The sequence below is a fragment of the Zonotrichia leucophrys genome, chromosome 3 (assembly GCF_028769735.1).
Source record: "Zonotrichia leucophrys gambelii isolate GWCS_2022_RI chromosome 3, RI_Zleu_2.0, whole genome shotgun sequence".
Classification (NCBI taxonomy): Eukaryota; Metazoa; Chordata; class Aves; order Passeriformes; family Passerellidae; genus Zonotrichia; species Zonotrichia leucophrys.
Window position 1 is genome coordinate 78,678,989 of NC_088172.1, and position 23,481 is coordinate 78,702,469.

Genomic DNA, 23,481 nt, shown 5'->3' on the forward strand with positions numbered 1-23,481 from the left:
TCCATCCTTGTTTGTTTTTGAATAAGAACTAGCTAATGTAAAGGGTTTCCATCCAGGCATCTCTGTAGAGTCTTAAATCTTAATCCATCCACAATCTTAGCTAATTGGATTTGTTTGTAGAAGAAAGCTGCCTGTGGTTTGACTTTCTGCAGAAGAGTAACCAAAAAGAAAAAAAAAAGGAGGAGCTGAGGAGGGGATAGAAACAAATTACATTACTGAAGAAAAAGCAAACTGCATCACAGCTTACTCTGTTTCATGGTAGGTATAGGCATTGCTTAAACTTGCAGTAGAGGTTTTGCATGAATAGGAAAATCAGTGGCCTACATGGTACTTAATATTCCTCCACTCTTGTGGGTTAGTTATGCAGGAAATAAGCAGCATTACTGCAAGGAGACACACTAACTTATGCCTTATTTCTGCTTCTAGTACCAATGCTGTAGTAAAACTTGGAATGTAAAATGCTTCTTCTCTTGAGAATAGCTTGTAAGCGCTATCTTATTTTTGCAAGCAGCACTGATGAATTGGTAAACATAAATAAAACCACAAGTAGCCAGGAAAATCCAGACTCAAGAGGGCAGCTCATTTTAGACCAAAGAGTCAAACTCAGAGTAGCAATATAGATGTCCACTGATGACTGAGGAGCTGTGCCTATCACACTGCTCTGGGGTACTGGTACTGCCTGCTGCTAGCCCTGTGTCCCTGGCTATGGCACATCTGCTACAGCTGCATAAATTAGGTTCAGATGCCAAAAAGCAAGCTTTAGCCAAAGAAACTGCACCCCTGTGAGCACTCCAACCCTGCCTAAAATGGCACCACATCAAGAATGAAAAATACTGCATACAGCTAATTTAGTAAGGTCTGTAGTTCACATATGTTTTCTGTTTGCTGCCGCAGCCTCCCCCCAGCTGGAGGCAAGCAGTGAGCACCCAGCTGTGCCCAGTTATGGTCAGGGACAGGGAGGGGCAGGTTGAGTTTAAAAACAGAGCAAGAGGTCAGCTGTTTGCCTTGGCTTAGAGATAGGGCTCTGGTTTTGTGCTCTCTTTTGAGGTTTACCAGTTCTGAAGGTTGTGAGACTGATTCTAGCTTATTCTACACTAAATCTCTACTGATATTATGTGACTGACTCTTGTTTCATTAAGGTAAGGGAGCTGTGAGCCCTGTTCCCTGCAACAGAAAGGGTCAGTCTGAGTTTACTTCCTACTCTCTCTGTTCCCCTTTTTGGTGGATACCAGTGCTGAGCCTCAGTGTAAACCAAGCCCTGCTGAGCATCAGAGACCTACTTGAAACCATGAAATTTAGGAGAGGGCTATAATGATATCACTTTTTGAGCTGTTTTTAGGAGTCTTGAAGAACGCTGGTTTTTAAACTAATTTTGATTTAATGCGTTTAGGACTTCTGTGATTGATGGTGTCTATAAATACCATTTAAGCACACAATAGAATTTTTAGCATGCCGTTTTCAGGAGCTGGTGAGCCAGGGGTTACTGCCCTGCTCCTGCAGCCAAGCTTTCCTTGGCTGTGGGATGACCCTCTGGGTGGCATGTCCTTGGCACCAGGGACATGTGGTTGAGGGGCTCCCCAACATCCCCTCCCTCCTTGTTTTGGCAAAGTTTTTGTCCAAGGAGCATGCTGGGCAGCTGGGGTACACAGGGATACTGGGGAGGGCATCAGGGGATTTGTGTGCTCAGAGGACAACTCCAAGTCATGGAGAAAATAACCCAGAGGGCAGCACAGGCAAATGGGACAAGTGCCTCCAATCATGGGAGGCACAAAACAGGATAGGGACATGGAGGAAGAGGTAAAATCTGCCCCCCATCCTCTGCACCCCTTTCTCAGAGATCTTGATGGTGTTATATTAATAATATTAATGTTTTTCTTGGGGAAGGAGGGGAAAGCATTTGATAAGAATCTGATTATATGTTTCCATATTTAAGAAGGCAAGTTTTTTGATGCTGAAGTAGGAAAAAAATAGTGGTTTACTGTATTAAAATTGGCAAGTACTTAGAGTAATCTAGTGATTAAAGCAGTCTTTTTCTGGTACGCTTGTAAATCAAAAATTCCCACTGCAGAATGGCTCCTGTGGCATTTTGCCCATTAACCTTTATGTGCTTTGATCTCACTTTGACTCCAGAAGTTCAGGCTGTTCCATGCCGTGTTTAGCTGTTGCTGTTAACAAAACACTTGCCTCTTGAAATACACAGTGCTTAGCATCCATGTATTTCTTAGCCTTCAGGTCTCTGAGCACATGCAATATTGATGCCTTGTGGATCATAGAAAAAAACCTGACTCATTAGTGAGGAGATATTAAATAAACATCCCCAAAGAAAGCAAACAACTTGGGCATTAGGAAGACTATTTTTCAGCCTGAACTGTGCTAGCAGAGGCATAGGGAATGAGAGCTTAGTGAACTGGAGAGAGGAAAGAGGAATCATGCAATATTCACGTGGAGCCAAGATATGAATCCCCTGCCTGCCTTGAAGACTGGCATGGCAGCACTGGGGTGCAGCTGGGAGGAGTGGGGACCCACTCTGCCTCCTGTCCTGCCTTTCCCAGAGGTCAGATGCTGAGGATGGGGCTTGCAGAAAATCTTCCTGCCTGATGTCTGGCAGCAAGCAGGCATAGAGCACAGCCTTTCTGCAAAGCACTGCAACCATGATGGCTAATGTGTGCACAAGTCCATCCTCATTCCTCCTGGGTCTCATCCAAGTTCTGTCTTTGGCTTACCCCTTCTCTTTTCTTCACCTTTTAAGAGTGTAATGTATGATACTTACCTTTCTCCTTCCTTTCTACAGGCAGTTCTGAGGCCAATGGCTGGAACCACTAGTTAAGATAAAAATACTTGGAGATAAAAAACTTACCACAAGCAGTAAGTATTCTTAAATAGGCTGGATATGTATTTTGCAAGCCACGTGACATTTATTATTTATAGCTAATGACTATCTGGCAGTTTAGAAATATGGAAGACAATTTGCTACCCGTGTTCAGGGACTCTGAGTTCACGTGAGTCAATCTCAGTCTGAAGTCTAAAAAAGGTCACTTTGCAATCTGTAAGCAGCTTTAAAGCCCTTATGGGCCTTAAAGCATCAGGCTTAGCCAGTGGGGAAAAAGCTCCCCTGGAACAAGGTAGCTCAGACAGCAGAGAGCTAGAAAAGAGGAAGAGCTGATGAGAGCCAGCTCCTGCTCTTGATAGAGAGAGAGGAAGAGGAGTAGTTTTTCTAGAGGCAAAGCATACGTGTCTGATTTGTTACTGCTTCAGCCAGTAATTCTCACATTTATTTATTCCAGGCTCATCTTCACCTGATCAAATGAAATACTTGACATTGCCTTATGGATATGTGAAACAAACCTGTGAGTAGTCCTAGCTCCACAGAACCTTGTACTCTGTGCTGTCTCTGTTCTTGTGGCCCACATTTCCTACCATTCAGCCACTGGCACCTGTTCCCTGCTGCTTTTTATTCAGCCAAAACATGCTACAGAAATTCTTTAAATTTGGGTTTTCTTTCCATCCAAACCTCCAGTACCCACCCATGCAGAAAGGTGAGAACCCAGATGTCTCCTGTAACCCAGAAAATGCCAGAAACACATTGAGATGTCTCTCAAGACACATTAACTCCCTTTCCCATACTGAAAAGTGCAAGCATTTCATTCTTGTACAGAAGTTGCCTGAAAACACAGTCCCTTCCCAGGACCACTTGCCCTGTGGAGAATGTGGGCAGTCACCTCTTTTGCAAACAATGCAAAAATTTACTGTCTGCTGACTTCCCATAGCAGCAACTTTCCACCTGCTCTTGTGTGAATTTACAAAGTAAATTGTATATCCCCTTGCTCCATTTGGGTTGAGGCAGCAGGAGTGTTTCCATGAAAGACAGAAGATGAGCCCCCAGGCCAAGGGTGGGGTGAATGGCAAATTGTGGGGCAAATGGAGCATGGAGGCAGGTCAGTCTCCCTGATCAGCACATGGATCCAGGGTGGAAAAACTCATTCCTGCTCATTTGACACAACCACTTTTGCTTATACATCTCCTACTAGCTCCCTTTGAGTGGAGTTTCCCCCCATGCTGACTTGCATATATAAGATTTGGGACAAAATGCCACCTTGCCACTTCCCTCCTGGCTGCCCATCCTTCCTTTAAATACCTTGCCTGGTAGCAAATCTGGTGCCAGCTGTCAGCATTGTACTGTGACTAATGTTCATTTTCTTGCACAATGGAATGTTCGACTTCTTATTACCCAACTTTGGCCTTTCTGCCATGTTCTCATTTTCCCATTTATTTCATACATCCATTGCAAGTGATTAGCTCTTAGCAGTAGGAATTGCTAGCCTGGTTTCCTCAGGAAATAGGGTGATTATGTTCTGTACATCCTCAGATAACTGTTGAACACACCAGTTGATTTAATTTGGCTGCTGGAGAGTAGGCTTAAAGCTAATTGAATTCCTGCAAGTTTTGTACAAGCAGGCAGCCAGCTGGAGCAGAGAGGAACCCTGAAGTCATGTGCCAGAAAAAATGTATCTGCTACTTTTCTATCTTGGAAGATACCAAAAAATTTATAAAGGAGATACAGTAGTTAGGCACCAAAAAAAGTGCCTCCGTTTGTACCTCAAAATAATCATGAGAAACAAACCCATAAGAAACCTGGACTCTTCTAGTGTTTATTAAGTTAATTTTAGATTGTTTGCACTGTGATTGGGGGAGTAGTTGTAGATCCCTGAAATGGATTTTTAACGTGTTGCTACAGACCCTGAAAAAAATAACTGTAATAATACTGATAAAGGCAGACAAAGGAAATCTAATCACCAAAGGTTCATCTGGCAACTGCAGGGTACAAAATCTTACTCCACAATTTTGGGGTTCTTTTGCTGGCAGCAGATTCTCAGCCCTCACCCACTCCATTCTCCTTCCATGGACAACCTTAAAATTAGTCAGATGATGTGTAGACGTGTAATCCCACAAGAAATGAGCTGGCTTGGAAATGGCAAGTGCAGCATCTAAGCTTGGCTCCAGGTTTCCAGCTCCTGACTGCTTACACAGCAAAGGTGATAAGGACAGGACTGAAATCAGTGTGATGTTTTGCATGGTGACAAATGCCTGCCCAGAATGGACAAAAGGGAGGATTTAGCCACAGATTCTCTCTTTTTTTTTTTTTTTTTTCCCTTGTAAATAGGCATTTTTCTATTGCAAGGCAATTCCATAAAAGTAAAAATGAACAAAAATGAAAAGGCTTGTGCAGCAGTTTGGCTGACAGGTTTCATGCAGTAGTGCCGTGTTACAGAGATAAACATCAGTGCTTAGCTTACAGATTGTCTCAACACCTGGAAGGCTGTTATAGAGACAGGTTTAATAATTAATTGCTATTTCTCTGAGACAATGTACCCTGGATCTCTTAAGGTGCATATTGCACACCAGGTAACAGGAGGAGTAGGCAAAAGAGACAAAAGCATTAGAAAAGATAAAAAGACTGAGATCAAATGACATTATTCCTCATGTCATGGTGGGAATAGGTCTATACTCAGCTGATCCTGCAAAGGGGACAGGAGGTTGCCTGGAGGTGTCTTGATATACTTGAGGTCAAAATACTTGTATTCCAAAGTTGCTTTTAAGTAAATGATTCTCATACAGCTGGTGGCAGGAAGGAAGATAGAAACAGATAAATTCCTTGATATGACTGTGTTGGGTTTGTCATGTCACCATGCACAGCTGAAGATACTGAGGAGTTGTTTTATAACCAGAAAAATAAGATATCTGGAAATGATATTGAAAGTTCCCTGAAGGATATGTTTTCTGTATGTAGTATATATTTTTCTCATCTGTGTTTAGCAGTGCAGTTTCCTGTGCAAGCTATAAACCTACTGAAATCGAATGCTACAGTGAAGGGAGAAATAAGGAAAAATATTAATCTGCTGGGCTCCTGAATGGCCACAACCCAAACCACAAACCTGGGCTGTATCCTGGCAGCCAAGGAGCACTAACACCAAGTTCTCTCTGTGCCTCAGGCACCTGCCATGTCAGCTGCCATCACTTACTGTGTACTGGGGGTCTGTGTGTTAACAGGGGGTACGGAGAACAAAAGTCATGGCAGTGATGGCACAGAGCTGCATGTTCTGCCAGCAGTGAAACTCAAGTGCAGAGTGCAATCTTATAATACCAGCTTATTTCACCAAATGTGTGTGTTTACTGATGTGAGCATTCTCATCTTAATGAAATTGATGAAGTGAGGGAAATGACAAACACATCTAAGGTATCAACAAGGACAGGGCTAACTGCTGATGCCTGCTGTGCTGGGTTTAGGCTGCCAGTGATCAGTGTGTCTCTTGTCATTGAGCAAATCCTGTTGACATCCTGGGCAAGATGCAAATCCTCTCTTTCCCCAGGTTTTTATTGCTGAGGAGGATCTTGATTTCAGTGAGTCAGATAGTGTTCTTTTGTGAACATGTCGGCTCAGATGGCTTTGAAAAATATGTTTCCTTATGAATTGAAGCTGGCTCTCAAGCTTCTTTGGTAAGCACAGTGCACAAATTAAAATACTAATCATGGATCTGTGTAGTTAAACTACTTGTACAGATGGGTCTGATGCTGTTGGTTGCATTTTCCCATTGCTACAGCAAAAGGAAGGAACTCCTGAGCTGGAACAGGGGTTTTATAGAGGAAATTATTTGGGATTGCAACAGCCTCTCTAAGAGACAGTTGCTGAGGAAAAGCTCTGCTGGCAAGCTTCCTCTTGGTTCGTGTCCAGATTCTCAAAGTATAAGTCATGCTAAGTCAACTGAAGAGTACTTTTATACTACCTGAGTTTCTTGCCCTGTGCTTTATCATCATTTCTGGTAACTTTCATCTGTTAATGTGCAAAGAAAAACCATCCTAGGCTGAAACACAGCATTTATCACACAAGTTTATAAATCTGTTTTCCATAAGACTTTTGAACTAATTAATTTTGCCTGGCATAGAGATTTTAAAATATGTAATGGAAAGTTGTATGTGAAGAAGCAGTAGAAGCAAGACTGAAGTGTGTTTGTGGAGATGAGGGAGTTGCTCTCCTGGTTTCGAAAAGCAGCAAATAGGTTGTGTGATTTCATAATGTCTGGGGTATTAAGCAAGTTTTGAAACATGCAGTTGTGAAAATTTGTGAAAATTGAACCCATTTCAATTTTGGTTCCATCTCAATAAACAGATGTTTTTTCTATGCCTCCCTCAGCTAAAAGGGCTGGCACTGTTACTATCCACCACTGTTCCTGCACTAGTGATAAAATTCAGCATTTGCTGAGTATTTTACATATTTCCCCTGTTGGAAAAATATTAGCTAATTAAATCTTCCAGTACTTCTGCCATAAGAGTAGTCATTAGAATTGGCTTTACTTTATGGGCAGGAATAAGGGAGAATGGAGAGTTTGTGACCTAACCATAGCAAATTAGTGGCAAAATTTGGATGGTGCTCTTGATTTCTGTATAGCCTCTAAAGACTCATGAAATTATATTCCTTATTGATTCAGCTGAATAATATTGAGTTTTTTCTTTAAAAAAAATGGAGGACTGGTATGGACTTGAATCTCATGGGTGGGGGGATTTCAAGTTTCTGGAACTGATGTTTTTTTCTTCATAACTTTTTGACACTAACTGTGAGGCACTGGAAGAATGTTAAGGCTGTTGAGTTTTCATGCACTGACTCTCTAATGGAGTAGTAAATCCATAGCAGAAGGAGTTCTGGGTCTTTGCACATCAGTGTTTGTAAAACACACCACTCCTGATGGAGCAATGGGGCAGCTGCTCCATGGTGGGGCTGCTTTCCCTTTGAGTCACACAGTGTGTGCTGTGCTGAGTGGTGGCATCACTGACAGCCTGGGAAGGGGAGGATGGACCTCCTCCATCCTGGCAAACCTACCCCTCTGCACTGGACCTCGTGGGTGGGAGGGCTTAGGACAAACCAGCTTTGTGTTCATTCAGGGCCCTCACCATTCCTACCAGATCATGGCCTTGTGTCACACGTGTCCTTGGGAGGTGGCTTTTAATGGGTGCCAGACTCAAAGCAAAGGCTGGGCTGGATTTTCTGTGTTGTCACTCATCTGACTCAGCCATTGGCATGAGACTGTGCATCTCCCTTATCTAAATCACATAAATCTCCTCCTTGCATGCTGAAACAATTGGTAGCTGCATTAAAACAAAAAATGCTTCAAAGTGTGCGGGCAAACTTTTCCAACAACCTAGCTTAATGTTTTCTGTGAAACATGTACGTTTGAAGTTTGATTGCCACTCCAAGGCCATCTGTATTTCCAAGGCCATCAAGTCCTGTGCAGTGATTCACTTTTTACTCAGTTATTACTGATAAGAAAGGACCCTCTTTAAAATGTGATTTCTTCTGTGGAGTTTTCTAGGAACTGGAGATTGGGTGAATAATTTTATTGGGACAGTAAATTCTAAAGGAAAGACTATGTCATTCTTCAGCAATACTGCTTTCTGAGATGACAGCACAATAAATTACAGGTGTACAGCAAATTCCTAAACGCAGTCAGTTGACTCATTGTGCTGGGTGGATGGAATAAGAGGAGTGGAGAAGGGTTGGGTCACTGAAATCACGTGGAACCTTTTACCACTGCCTTTAGTCAGCACTGGGTGATCCACTTTTGAAGAATAGTCGAAGCTAAAAGCTCACACTGAAAAAACTTTCTTTTGTCAAAGGCAGCTACTTTGTGTGCTTTTGACAAAGAATTCTTCCAATCTACCATATTTTAAAAAGTTTACCTCGCAGGATGAAGCCATTCTGAACCTGTTAAGATTTTCATCATTTTAGTGATAGGGCAAGGGGGAATGGTTTTAAACTGAAGAGGACAGATTTAGATTAGATTTTAGGAAGGAGTTATTTACTGTGAGGGTGGGAAGGCACTGGAACAGGTTGCCCAGAGAAGCTGTGGATGTCCAATCCCTGAAGTGCTTAAGGTAAGGTAGGATGAGGCTCTGAACAAGTTGGTTTAGTGGAAGGTGTCCCTGCCCATGGCAGGGGGTCTGGAACTCAATGATTTTTAAGGTCCCTCCCAAACCAAACCATTCTGTGATTCAGCCTTAAATAGTGGCCAGTGTTCTGAGACTTCAAAGAAAAGAAAGGAAAAAGGTTTTTAAAAGCCAAAAAGAATATAGCATGAGAGATCCCAAATGTTTGCTACTTATGTAATGATAGGGACAGGAAAATTCTGCTCTGACTCTTGATTTTGTGGTTCCATCTTGAAGATTTGCTTATCCCTACATTTGTGGCCAAAACGCACATATTCTTGCATAAGAAAACAATGTAGCCTCTTCCATTGCTTTTCAGTGCCCTGTGCCCCAGCAGCAATGCATTGGTGCTATATTTCATCAGGGATGCAGTGGGGTTGGAAACTGCTGGGCTTGGGAGCTGCTTCATAGAAGAGGGAGCAGGAGCTGGAGTCAGTAATCACACTATGTCCCACTGCATTTATCCCCTGTCATACATCTATTCATGGATATTAAGTCCAGCAGGGACTGTTATGATTACCTATGCTGAAAACTTCTGCTTATGTTGTTTAATTTAACCCTTTTTCCTGCATTGGACTGAACAACCTGTGACTATGCAAGTATGTATTTTTAAAACACCGTTAATCCTGATTTAATCATTTCACATCATCGGGAATTCTGAAAAAAAGCCAGTTTTGGAAAGCTATTCAAGGGATTTTTCTAAATGTAACCAGGAGGATAATTAGTGTGCCCAGGGTGATGCTAGAAGTTATTAGCCAAGGCCAGGGAACAGAAGTAGGTGAGCACTCTCCCAGCCTGTGCCATCAGCATGAAAAAATCCTTCCACTCCAATGTCCATCGGGTGTTCTCAAGCAAATTGAAATTCACAATTTGTTTTTCTTAAACCACTGGGTGTTAGTTTCATTAAGTGCTCCTGTATATGAGGCTTCACTGTGGGGTCTCTTACTCTTCTGGACTATGTTCCAAGGTGAAAAGATGCTCTTTAGACATCTGACAGCCAGTGTAATACTAGGATTCAGGAATGCTTATCTGGCTTTGTTGTCCTTTAAGTAGCTGAACAATTAAGTAGCTGTGCTGCAGTCTTCTTTAACATGAAGCACTTTGGATGTGAAGAGGCAGGGGACACAGCTCCTGGCTTCTAGGCTGGACCCCCTAGGTTGTAATATTTATACTTTTGACAGAATTAACCATCATAAGGTGAGTTGAATGCAAGGCAGGTACTGACCAGAAAACAGAAATCTGTTTGTATGGGAACTCTTTCTCTTAATCAAGCAAATTTCCACTGTTTCTTTGGAAATGTGTCATAATTTAGCTCATTGGCTGCGCTTTCTAATCAAATGTAAACAAACAGACACACTCCTCTCTGTCCTTTTAAGGGGATATAATGTGTGTTCTTAAGAATTTGAGCCACAGGTTTTGAAGAGAAAATCTGCTTAGTGGCCTAGATATTAATAAATCTGCTAGAAAATATAAAGAGAGCGAGATGGATGACAGATGTGCAGATGCAGTTAGGAGGAATTGTTACAGGCATGAGAGTTGTTTGTCCCTGAGTGTGCTTCCCTGCTCACTCAACCCATATGCAGTGTGCTCTCTGTCGGGTTTTGTGGGCACTGAATGCATTAATTTTGAAGTCCAAGTAACAAGTGTTGCATGGTGAAGGCCTTTGATACCAGCTGGTAAGGAAAGGAAGAGGGAAGGAAAGCAAGAAAGAGGTATCAAAGTCTCCATATGTTTATTATAATTCTAGCTGGAGCCTTCCCTAAAAAAAAAACCACCCCACAACCTAAAGCAAACTAGCAAAACCCCAGCCAACAACAACAACAAAAAACAAAACAAACGACAAAACCCAAACCAAAACCAAAATGCCCCGAAAAACCCAAAGAATGCCCCCCAAAACCCCAAACAACTTATGATTTTACTAATTTAATTATTGGTTAAAGGTCTTTGTCCAAAGAAGCAGCTGAGGCACTCATTTTAAACCCCAAATGTTTTTCACACTTATGGGTTTGAGACTAGACTAGCCCACCATCTCTTCTATATGGACAAGGTTCTTTAACTAATTTTTTAACCTCACTGTTTACAACATTGAAATATGTATTATTCCTTTATGCCATCTTTATCTTCTGGTAATGATGGCATAGTCTTTTCACAGTCTTTGAGTGTTTACTGTAGAGAAACCTATTCTGAACCATTTTTTTCCTTCTTGGTTTCTTTATGGTTACTTATTAGGTTAAATCAGAAGAGAAAAAACCTTTCCCATAGTAATGGGCTTTGATGAGCCATAAATTTAGACTCATATCCTACTTGGAATGTATTGGGAGTGAGGACTGATATGGGCAAGGGACTGTGAGCCACAAGTTTCCTTTGCCTGGATAAACAGTGATAGTAACATAGAGATCACTACTGGAAAAAATAAACATTCTTAAAAATAAGCTGTCATACAAAATGCATGTATCCCTACATATATAACACTATATCCCTACATATATAACACGAACTCAGTCTCATCAGGCTGTATGAAATGGGGTTTTGTTCAGAGAGTGCCTCCAGACAGTATAAAGAATTCACTGTATTTATCTGATTACAATTCTCTCCAGGAGCAAGTAATTTATTGTATTGTAAATCTGGCCACCTACCAGCAGTGAAAGCCTGTGTTTAGTGGAGCTCAGCTTTCCAAAGGACTAAAAAGCTGAGCTGGCATGCTAGTTCTGACTAGGGTAGAGTACTTGCCTTCCTTGGAATTAGACCATGTGATCAAATTTTATCATTGTTTCATCTGATGAAGCAATATATAGCACAAAGATTGTGAGGCAAGCATGTTTAGTAATTTAACAAGCTGCAAATGTACTGTAAGATTTGATCCAAACCCCACTGTAGCCCATGGAGAGGAATGGTTTCTCAAACACAGCTTGAATGAAAGAGGGAGATATAAAAACAGTGGAAAATTTTAGGAAAAAAAGAGCAAAGAAAAAAAAGCAGAATATAGTCATGAGCTAATCAGCACTATGTCACAGATCTCCCTCTTTAATCCCAATGTATGGTGGACACTATTTATGTTATTTTTTCATATATTCTGTATGGCAAGGCCCCAGCTAGGAGCTTACCTGTTTCTGGAAGAGAAGCTCCCTGCACTGAGAGCTTGACCAGCTGGGTGTAAGGCTCTCCTGTCTGCACCAGACCTTGACAGGAAGATTTGCCTTTGCCCTACCTCACACTTCCCTTGATAGGCAAATGGTGATGCCTCTGCCTCTCCTTGGGCCTGCCCCTGTCAGTCCCCTCCCAGGATTGTAGGCTCTTCATTTGTCTGCTGTTGTGCCACAAAACCTCTCTTTTGTCTTCTACTCATTGAGGATTCAGTCATGGCTCAGAAACACAGACCGACCACTTTCTCTGGGAGTTCAGAACTAATCTTAACAAAATCTCTTTGCACAAAAAAATAACTTCCTTGAATGAGACTGAATAAAAATTAATGTGAAGGCTTATCTGATAAAGTACTCTTTTGTTTGTGGAACTATTCTTGAAGTCTTTGCATGTTCTCAATTTGCCCTTCTTACAAGCTCAAATTCAACCCAGGTCAAATAACTTTAACCTCTGTTAGAATCACCAAACTTTTACTTCACTGAACTTTCTTCCTTGAAGCCAAAGTTGGTTTTGTGTTTGAGTCCATTCTATTTGCAGTTCTAGTCAAATGTACCAGCTCTTTTTCAAGTACACAAAACATTTATTTGGTCCAGTGTGAAGCCAGAGTCACTGATGGTCATGGAATTGCTCATTGACAAAATGGGTATTGGGAAAAGTAAATGCAATTGGGAAAAGCAGCAGGTTACTTGACTAAATCCCCCTTCAGGAGGGTCAGGCTGCTAGGCCATGGAAAAGTGGGGTACTCAGCAACAGAGAAGTTTTGGGGAGGCTATGTGTGATCTGCCAATTTGACATCAAAGTCAGTAGATCAATAGCTCTCTGTGCTTCTCCCTCAAAGTATTTCTTTGCTGAAAAAAAAATCAAGTAAATGATGAAAACCTGCATATTCCTGTGGCTGGGATGAGGTGCTTTGGGGTTTTATTTTATGTTTCGTGAGTTAAAGGCTCTTGGCACATGAGAAGATGTGTGGCACCATATAAATATGAAATGGCAGCTGCAGAGATGAAAAAGGAACATGGGAACACCTCATTTAGGAATACCAAAGGGTAAACATGGTGCTGTTTTGCCTGGCTGACCTGTGCTGCTCAGCTGATAACAGCGCAGCCCACAAGCCAGCCATGAGACACGGCCCCCACGTCGGGTCTGTCATCACCTGCTGATGGGTTCTCCATGAAGAGATGCAAATCTTCCACTTGCCCAGGCTCTTTCCCCAGCTTATCTTGGGGTGCCCTACAGCACTGAAAGCACAGCCACACCTCTGTGGGTGTGTGTGCCTCAGAGGTGTGCCACAAACAGGGAGTTTGGCCAGTGGCCTCATTCACCTGGGTTTGTGTTCCCTCCTCTCGCCCACACCGGAGCAGAGCGGAGCCACTGGGGCGTTACGGCTCGCCTCCAACACTCAGGGCAGGGAAACATGGGGTTATAGAGCCATGCTTGGAGGGGTTTGGGGTTTTTAAATCTGTTGCTCAAACATTCAGTAAACATTCATACAGCTCATATTCTCAGAACTATTTATTATTGCTTTTTTATTAATTATAGGAACTGCCGATGCTTTGTCACATGGGAAGTAAAGAACTGCTTTGACTAACTAAATACTCAGATCAGGTTGGAGAAGGCTGTGGTTCATTTCATTAATCACACCAGCTGTTTATTGCTGTTCATGTGATGTGAAGAAGCAGAAATGGCTCTTCTTAAGCATTCTCTTCTTCTCATGGCTGTTCTCTTAAGAGACTGCACCCATGCTGCTTCCTCCAAGACAGTTATAAAAGGTGTTCTGCTCATGTCTTGAAAGATGTAATGACAGATGTACTTCTTATAAGTTAGAGTTTAGAGTTCTTAGAGTTTAACGCCACTAATACCTGGTGGTTTTTTTTTTGTTGTTGGGGACACATACCTTCCACTAGTAGCAGAAGGAGTTATGTGATTTATAGAAGCAAGTTAAAAGTTTGCAGTGAAATGGGAATTGTGAATGTATTATAGTGTGTCCTGTTCTTATCTATCAAAGGTTGAAAAGGACAGAAATATCAGAATTTGAGACTGGATTAATGAATACACAGGAAAAAAGAAAAAAACCTTTACCCAACTTTGAAAGTAGTTTCCTAGCAAAAATACCATAAGGCACTCTCAAAAATATAAACCCATGTGTTTCACTCCAATTTGCTGTAAAGTTAATGAAATCTGGTGTAGTAAGAGGGTGGAAATGAATTCAATATATTGGATATTGATTGATTGCAAGTAATTTGAGAAACATATTTTATCACTTTAAAAGATGGAAGAATTATATATATATAATTATATATATATATATATATATATGTCTACAGTCAGCATATATAAGAAGTATATGTAATGCCCATGAAAAATCTGGCTTCCATCAATGTGTATAAACCGTGTTGGGCCAGCTCCTCGGCAGCATAAGCAATGGTAATCACTCTGAAATCAATGACCTCAACTCTGACAATTTGGACTGGCTACAGGTTTGCCTGTACTCATTTTTCACATGATAAATACAGAAAGGGCAGAGGTAAGACTGCTTGCCATGCAGGGCAATTGCTTATCTACCCCAATGAAAAGGGATAATTCCCAGATCAGAGTCAGATGATTGATCTGTGCACATTGTTCAGTCCAGGGTGTTTGTACTGTGGTCAGCAGCCCATGAAAAACCTGAGTGGGATGGAGCACCACCTCTTCTCCCCTTGGCTGCCAGGCAGTAACAACTTTCTGTCACTACTCATGTGGTCCAAATTCAGTCAGTGGCCTGGAGCTAAAAGATACATAACAACTAATGAATCTTTGGAATTTGGAATTCTACACTTGAATTATACATTTAAGACTATTTACCAAAATTACACAGTATTCTTTGAAGATGAAAATTTCTGCTTTTTTCAGGCATAATTTTTATGTCCTCTCTTGGAAAATTGTGGGTGGATTATGTAACTGTTATGGGTGTTTATTATTATCTGTACTGGGAAATCAATTGGTGCTGCAGAGGATAACAGCAAACACTTTGAGCAAAGAGGAGATGATACTCTCCTGTGGTGATACAGATGACAATGATGGATGGTAAATAGATGGTCAGAGAAAACCCTACTGTTAGCCTGGCAGGATTGACCTTAAACAGCTATGTAGGCTTATATATATTTTGTTTTCAGCCTGGCACCAAAACAAAAGTAGTGGGTGCACTACACATGGAGGCTGTGTGCCAGCAACAGAACTGCATTTGCATCACTTTTGTTTGTGTTTAGAAAAAATGCTCTTGGGTCTGTTTGCTTGAGTAGTGAAGCAAGAATTTCATTATTTCAATGTGGCCTGAAGTGGAATATCAGGCGTAAGTCCTTCACTGTTTTTGCAGGGAAAAACAATACAAAAATATATCAAAGTGTTTGACTTTCTCATGGTCCCTGAAAACCTCAGTCATTGTGTCCATTTGGTATCCCATGACTGGAAGCATGTGCCAGTACTCACCTGCACTCCTGGTTCCTGGTTCAGCCTTTCAGTTTGTCCTTTCTGTAGCTTTAAGTGCTGGTGGAGGGATCTCTCCAAGGATTATCATCACATCAAGTCTTACAGAGGTCACAGTGACATGACAGACTCTCTTTGCCAGACACAGTACAAATGCATCATGAGCCAAAATACCTGCCTGGAGTGAGGCACAAACCCCATCTGTGGCAAGTAGGAACCCCCAGTGCTTTCTGCAGTAAAGATACCATCCCTAGTTTAATTCCAGCTTGGCTGTTTAAGTGGTCCAGCCACATTTGCCAGTGGTATCACTGGGATATAGCACTGTGCATTTCCTGCTTTGAGTGTGGCTCAACAAACTGTTCAGCTGGTACAGCATGGTCATGGGCATTCTCATGTCTGGGAAACAAGTAGTGCTGATTGAACTGCTCCACATCACACTGCAGAATTAATTGCACTCAGAGAAAAATTAGGTTTCTCTTTTACTTAGTATAGGCCTGCATCTACCTCCTCTGAATTCAGGAACAAACTGTGACTGATTCTGGGGCAAACCTGGCTCCAGTCCTTCATTAGCAGATGGACTTTGGATATCAGTGAGTGAAACTTGCACTGTATGTGTAAGATAGTATTGATTTTCTATGGGGCCTAATAAATAAATTTCTGTTACTTCTTCAGGTCCTAGCCTTGCCAATTTTAAAAGCTTGTCATTGTTTTCTGAAGGGCAACATTAGCATTGTTGGGGAAATCTAGCAACATTCATGTGAAAGAAATATAACTAAAATGTGGTGGACTATTAGAAATTAAAGACCAAATTACTGTCTGCTGAGGGAAGTGACTCTGAATGTGTCTAATGACATCCTTTAGAAAGTGATACTCAGCTAAGAATATATATTGCCATTTGTATTGATAATCTGCTACATTAATGCTTTAAAATAGTTTAACTGAGGCAATTAAAAAAATTTTAGGAGGCCTGCATTTAAAGATCCAGTGGAGTATCAAAGTGACAGACATTTCTTTCCCATTGAGATCTCAGATATGCTTAGAGTTCATAGTATCAAAAAAATGGCAAATGAATATGAAAACCTAAAAGGAAGAATGCTTAACACACTTAATTGAGATGGCAACCACAGTAACAGGTGTCAGAATAAATATGTTATAATGCTAGTGAAAAATAAACTGAAATAAAGCAGATTTCATTCTGGCCCTATTAAAATTTGATATAGTTTAAGGCAAGTTGAACAGTCCCTGTCCAACCGCAGCTATGAAAAAGTCAAATTGGATTACACCACTTTGGATATAGGGTTAGCTCATATAGTGATGAATGGGATTTAACTTCATCTCTGATGACTGTTCAGTTGTGATCAGCACATTCCAACAACTTTACCTTGATTTTCCATAACTCTACTTAAAGCACAGTAACATCTGGCTGGGTAGACAAGGTTTTAGTTTCTACTTGAAGGCTTAGTGTTTTTTAGGGTGATTTTTATGACATAACTACTTCAACAAAAGCTCTTGCATAGACACAATAACACAAGGAAAAAAAAAGAAAAAAAAAAGAAATCAAAAAGAAGCGGTGGTTTTGATGTTATGGCTTATGTTGCTTGCCAGACTGGAATGCATCTTATAGGCAAAAAGCCTCTAATTATGTAGGAGGAGTTTACTGGCAGAACTCTACCAGCACGATAAACTTTCAAGTGTAAATAGGAGCTAAGTGCTTATTTAAGTCAGCGTGTCTTCTAACCACTTAACAAAGCATCATTTGTTTTCCAAACCTCCCCTTCCCCAGCCTCACAGCGGGTCTGACTCTTACCCCATTCAGAAGTTAACAGAAGGACACCAGCCCACCTGAGAGGGAGGATCAGGCCTGATCCTTTGGAGAAAGGCTGCATTAATGGGATTCTCCCACTAGCAGAGGGTGATATAATGAGAAAAGCAGCACCCTGGGAAGTACAAACACATGCAAAAAATTAGTCCTGCTTGTCCTACTCCTACTTACTGACACATTTATGTGACTTTTCACCCTCCTGTGTAACTCATGCCAGCTCTCACTTCCTTACTGCACTTGGTGCGCGGGTGCAGCTGGGACAAAAGGGATTTAGGAGATTTTATGGGACACCAGGCAGGCTGTGCCCTGCATGGAACAGGTTCTCCCTCACCGCATCCAGCTGCTGGCTCTGGCTGCCATGAAGAGCTGCAGGAGACTCTTTTCTTGTCTGTGGTGTGGCTAGACTGCATCTGTGTGATGCTGTGTGAGGAAGCCTCACTAGCTCAGGTTGTCAATAGCTTGGCTCATTCTTCCAATTCACAGGGCTGATGTGCCCAGGAAGGCTGGGCAGGATGTCACATTTACAGGATGACAGCAACTGAGCAGTGCTGTACCTGCCTGTATTTGTATTTCTGCCTACAGTTGTATTTCTGACTGTTGGCATCACTAATTTAGTAAGCTCTGCCTGTACCCTTTCCACTCTTCTCCCATCCAAAAAACCCCAACATCTAAGTCAGACATGGAAACACCTATTTTGTACTTCTTCTTGCATTTGGGTTGAAAAGGGCAGAGGAAAAAAATAAGAGAGAGAGAGAAAACTGTAAGATTGCATTCCAGAAATATTTTGAAAATCCACAGCTTAATGAGAGAAAAGAACTAAATGCATGAATGTTGACACTGGCAAGCCATCTGGAGCATGCAAGTGAAAAATGCTTTCAAAATCTTAAAAGTAAATGATCATGCAAAAGCATGAATAGTCTGCACTTGAGGCAAAAGGTGTTTAATTAGAATGGGAAAAGTCTTTGTTCTAAGTAATTAAAGGTAAAATTCCAGACTAGACTAGAGAAATCCAAACTCCTTAAACATTTGACAGTTTTAAAGAGAAATGTGCAAGGGTTCAGCCATAAACCCACACAAGGAGAGGCAGAGGAGGAGGCCAGACTGCTTAGGCAGCTCTACTGAGACATTGCAAGGGCTGAGAAGTCAGTCCCTGTCCATGTAGGGTGATTCAAAGCACTCAAGTCAGGCGTACAGGCATTCCCTGCAACCACAGAGTAGAATAAGCAGCCTCCAAAGGGTGATGAAAAATCCCATGTGCTCACCAGAGAGCTGCCTTGAATTAGTCAGGCACCTCAGCTTTGGTCCTTACTCTCAGAGCTGCTGTTGGATTTTATTCTAGATGGCATCTACTATACATGGGACACAAATAATGCTGGCATCAGGGACAAGCATAGAGCCAAAGGAATGAAAATTCAAGGAGCCTCATGAAACAGAGGTGCTGGATACCAGTACTGCCTGTGCTAGGACCACGCCTGGCTGCTCAGAAACAGGACTGCAAGTGCATGGAGGATGTCACAAATCTGAGATTCAGCAACCAAAGCCCTCATTTGGAGGCTGGTAGGACAACTATGGGCATTGTGGTTTTGGAATTTGGCATGGCAAGAAGGAACTGTCTAAGGAGTGAGGCACCCCCATAATTTTGGAGGTCTAACTAAAGAGATGCACATACTACAGTGACTGCTTAGCATGACAAAAGGTTTTATATGACACAGTCCAATTTCCTAAGTGAAAAAAAAAAACCCTGAGGAAAAATTCTCAGTGTGCTGTGAGCTGAAAATGGTTTTTTTTCTTTTTCATTTGTTCTGGATACACCATAATTAGGTATTAGTAGTATAATATTTTGATTCCAATTGTTTCCAATAAAATCCACACTTTGCAATAAGTTTTGCTGAATGAATGTCATGACTAATCTTTGAATAATTTGGGTCCTCTTACATTTTTAATAGCATTTTCCAGTTTAGTGCTTTCTCCCTTCTCTGTAATGGTTGCCATTATAAGTTTATAAGCAGATTTCCCAGCAAGAGGATTTGTTATCACCCAGAGCTTTCCTATGGAGACACTCATCAATATTAGCAACCATTTTTTGAATTATACTTATGACACAATTATACAGCTACCAAGTGCACTGCATTTCTCCTCATTAACAAGATCACTCATGTTTACAGAAATTTATTTTATTGAATTTCTGGATGTAAGAGATGACACTGTGAAAAACTGTATTTTTTTCTCAGTGTTGGCCAAGAAAAAAGCTCTAAGATTCTATTCCAACTTCTGACCAGCATGTGTGAACAGACTCAGCATCTGCTTTGAAGACTAAACCATTTTCTAGCTGCATATTTTAAAAGGGCTTTCCAGAAGTGGAAGTGTGATTACCTAGGACTATGTACTGCAAGCAAATCATCTCAAGCAGGTATCAAATGTTAGGAAAAATACACAGATGGTTCCCAGGAATCTTTCCTTCCTGGTGGAACAGAAGAGTTAATTTATACACTAGCAAACAGAAAGTCTTCTCATTGCTCTCAGAAGAAAAAGGACAAATGTTGAGTTTTATCAAAGATACTGCAGCCAAGTTTCTTACCCTCAAGAAGGAGTTAAAACTACCCAGTGGCAGCTGAAATCCTATTATTAAGATCCCTAACCAGACAATTACAGTTTACTCAGATCAGAAAGCACCCTAATTTTAATGGGTGAGTACATGAGATTTTAACTCTGTCTCACTAACTTTTCTGGTCATTTAATTGGAAAGAAGATGCAGAAAATTCCTGGGGACAATCCCAAAAAAGGAGCTCAGCTTTGAATGAGGGAGTTACACTGTTTAACTCTGACACTCAGCTTGTGAAGAATGTTGTTTTTAGAGCACCAAACTCTGTGAGAACCACACATTGCACAGGTGCCACAACTGCCTGCACTGCAGTACGTATCTGACATGTCCAGTGCACAAACAGAAATGTCCTGCCCAGCCCTTCTGTGTTCAACACAGGCAAGGTTCTTGGGGAAAAGTAACAACTTTTTGCTGGTTTGTTGTTTACTGTGTTGGTTTGGTTTGGGTTTTTTTTTTTTGCTAACAATGTCAGTGCTCTCCCTTTTTTTCTATTTATCCCAATACTTTCTTGTTGCTTCAGACTACATGTTTTGGTTTCTGAAGGTCCTCATTCAATGACCCAACTGCCTGTGTCCCAGGTACAAACATTTTGTGGATCCCTACAGGGGCAGAGGACTGCAATGCTTGTCACGCTTTTGGATCTTACACAAAATGCAGCTTTGTCCTTTTTTCTTTTACCCCTGTGAAAGTCACGGAAGTGTTTGTAAGAAAATGTTTTCTCTTCCACTTGTGATAGAGACTTAGTAGATCAGCTGAAATTGCTTGGATGTTCTAAACTTATAAGCACCATCCCACCAGAGATGTGTTCTTGAATGTTAAATTTAGGCTAATTGGAGGCATATCCTTTAATTTAGCAAGCTGAGGTTACTAATACAGATCAAGAGCTAAAAATTAACAGTGGAGCTGATGTATGCTAAATGCCTAAGTGATATCTTAACCTATAATTATACAAGTTCTGTTAATAGTGAATAATTCAAATCTTCAGGGATTTCAATAGTCTAATGGGCTGTAGTTATTTCCAATTTACATTATGGTTGCTAGGTTTCATTAAAATGAGCAAAAGGCTGCATAGCGTAGCAGAAGAAAATTGGTGTTTGAAGTTATCACCCAGAAATCAAAACATGAAATTTAAATTAGAAGGTGTCCAAGCAACACAATGACACCAAAGCCTAGCACTGATAATGAGAGTAGGAAGACAGGGAGTTTGCAGGGATTATTAAAGGAAGACAGCACTACTAGCAACACGCTCCGTAACAGCAATACCTTAAACTCCACACTAGTGTATGCAAGGAGTTCAAAACATATTACAAACCTCCATTAAGCCTTGCTACGTTCTTCTGAATTATTTAAATTTTGTTATCTCTGATTTGCAGGTGGCAGGCTGAGGCAGGATAAGGCACGAGGCTTATCTGGAGCCATGGGATGAGTCAGGAGGATGCGAGAGCCGCACTGGGGGCTGGAGCCTCCTTGCCAGCCTGCTGAAGGTACAGCTACCCCACTGCTCTGGGGCTGCTCAGCCAGCCCCCTCCTCCAGCAGCCACTGCCAGTGCCAGCCTCATACCACAGAGTTCAGTCCTCAGCTGGGCTGAGACACGCGTCCTTGGGAGGCTGCTGCACACCAGATCACCCAGAGCAACATGGGTTAAAGCTACTGCTTTCCAGAGAGCCAGAGGGTTGTTACTCACCTGGATCACTGCAGACACCTGACTTGCACTGCAGTCCCAGAAACACATCAGCACGGTGGCAAGGATGGCAAATCACAGTGGGGAGGGAGAGCAGGAGCTTGGAATGACCACCTCAAGCCAGAGCTGGCACCAGGGAAAGTGCAGCATGGCCAGCCATGGCCACGTGTGTTTCTGCGGACCTGGGATACACTTTTAGGAGAACATGTGTACAATCCAAAACCCAAATGGCAGCTATGCCCTCCTCTGAATCAAGCCCACCCAGGTTTGAGAGAAAGGCCAGGTTTTGCTGACTCAAGGCTTGAACCTGTCAGTGGGACTCACTGCTGTGGTCTCACCCACCTCCTGCTCTTCTGAGCCATACTGTATGCGAGTGAACTATTCTTGGAACAACAGGGTTAAATTAGATTACTTAATAGGTACTAAAAATGCCACATAATTTAATAGGAATGAAAAGTGTTTGTTACAATTTGGTAGAAGTCAAGCTGTCTGACACATTTTGATATGTAAATTTGACTTTAAATTTCTTTTTAAGTTCTTCTGGAGCGTACTTTAAATATAGAGTGTCTCTGCTTATTATGATCAGATTAACAACTAAAATAAGTGTTCTTTTCTACCTAAAGATCAGCTATTTCCTTAATGTTTAGTTAGTTGTTCATGCTGCTTTTTCAAAATTCAGGCTCAAATTCCCCATTTGTATATAATTTCAGTTTATGAACCTACATTTAAATATCTGGATTTCTCTAAAGAGACAGAAGTACAGAGAAGTTTTGTTTGGTCTTCTTTTAAAATTTAAACACTTTGAAGCTCTGCAGTTTCTACCTTAGTGAATAAGCCATAAGATAAAGAGTTATAATTAAATAGTTATTTCTCTGTAAAATAGGTCTTTCCAACAGCTTCTTTTTATTTTATTCTGAATTAAAGTAACCTCTTACATCTCAGCCTGAAAAAGACATATCCATTTTGCAACATATTGCTAAATTTCTCTAATTTACATAAGAAGCAACAGCAAAACTCCACGTACATTATGTTAGCTAAATTATTATTATTATGTAATTACATAATGGAGAAATAGCAAATTCAAACTCTTAAAATGCTGATCACAAAGTATATTAAATTATAGCATTGCCTCAACTGCAGGGCTGGTGTGCTCAGTGGCACACCCTCCATCATGCAGACGATGGGATAAACTGGAGCACAACACAGCTCCTCTCCAGGAGACTGAAGGAGATATTGTAGGCCTTTGCTGTGTCCTGAACCAGGACTAGAACCCCTTTAGGGCTCATGGCTGTAAGTCTAAGGAGAAGCAATACCTAGTGATTCACTGTAAATACATATTTCACTAAGTCGTGAATTAATGTGCTTTTGTGGGAAGGCTCCCCCTGAAACTGCAGGCAAGAAGAAATCCTTCCCAAGGATTTCTTGACAGAGTCAGCAGGGGCAGCTTTGGCTCAGGAATATGTGGTGCATCCATCAGAGACTGCTATGCCCAAAGCCCCACTGTAGCCTTGCAAGCTATGAGTATTCTTGAGCAAACCACTTCAGCCTCCCAGCAGTCCAACAGAATAGTGAGAACCTATAAGAATCACATATTTTAATAATTCACTGGCTGGAAAACACTCTCAGATTGACAGATGCCTTGTTACTACAGAGTCATGTTAAGCAATAACAACACAAATCAATAAAAATCATCAAATAATTAAGAACCTTCAGTCACTTAACACCCGCTGTGACCGCCATTAGCAAGAGGTTTGAGGGCTGTTCATAAATCTCTTTAGCATATTATAAATTCCCCA

The 23,481-nt window shown here is 41.3% G+C and overlaps 1 long non-coding RNA gene across 1 annotated transcript; it reads left to right on the plus strand.

The window, feature by feature from the left end:
* Positions 1 to 1,009: 1,009 nt before the first annotated feature.
* LOC135444969 (uncharacterized) lies at positions 1,010 to 22,514 on the plus strand. The gene is made up of 6 exons (XR_010439390.1): positions 1,010 to 1,139; positions 2,792 to 2,865; positions 3,285 to 3,347; positions 18,741 to 18,958; positions 19,633 to 19,811; positions 21,377 to 22,514. It is a non-coding gene; the product is annotated as an uncharacterized LOC135444969 (long non-coding RNA).
* The last annotated feature ends 967 nt before the right edge of the window (positions 22,515 to 23,481 follow it).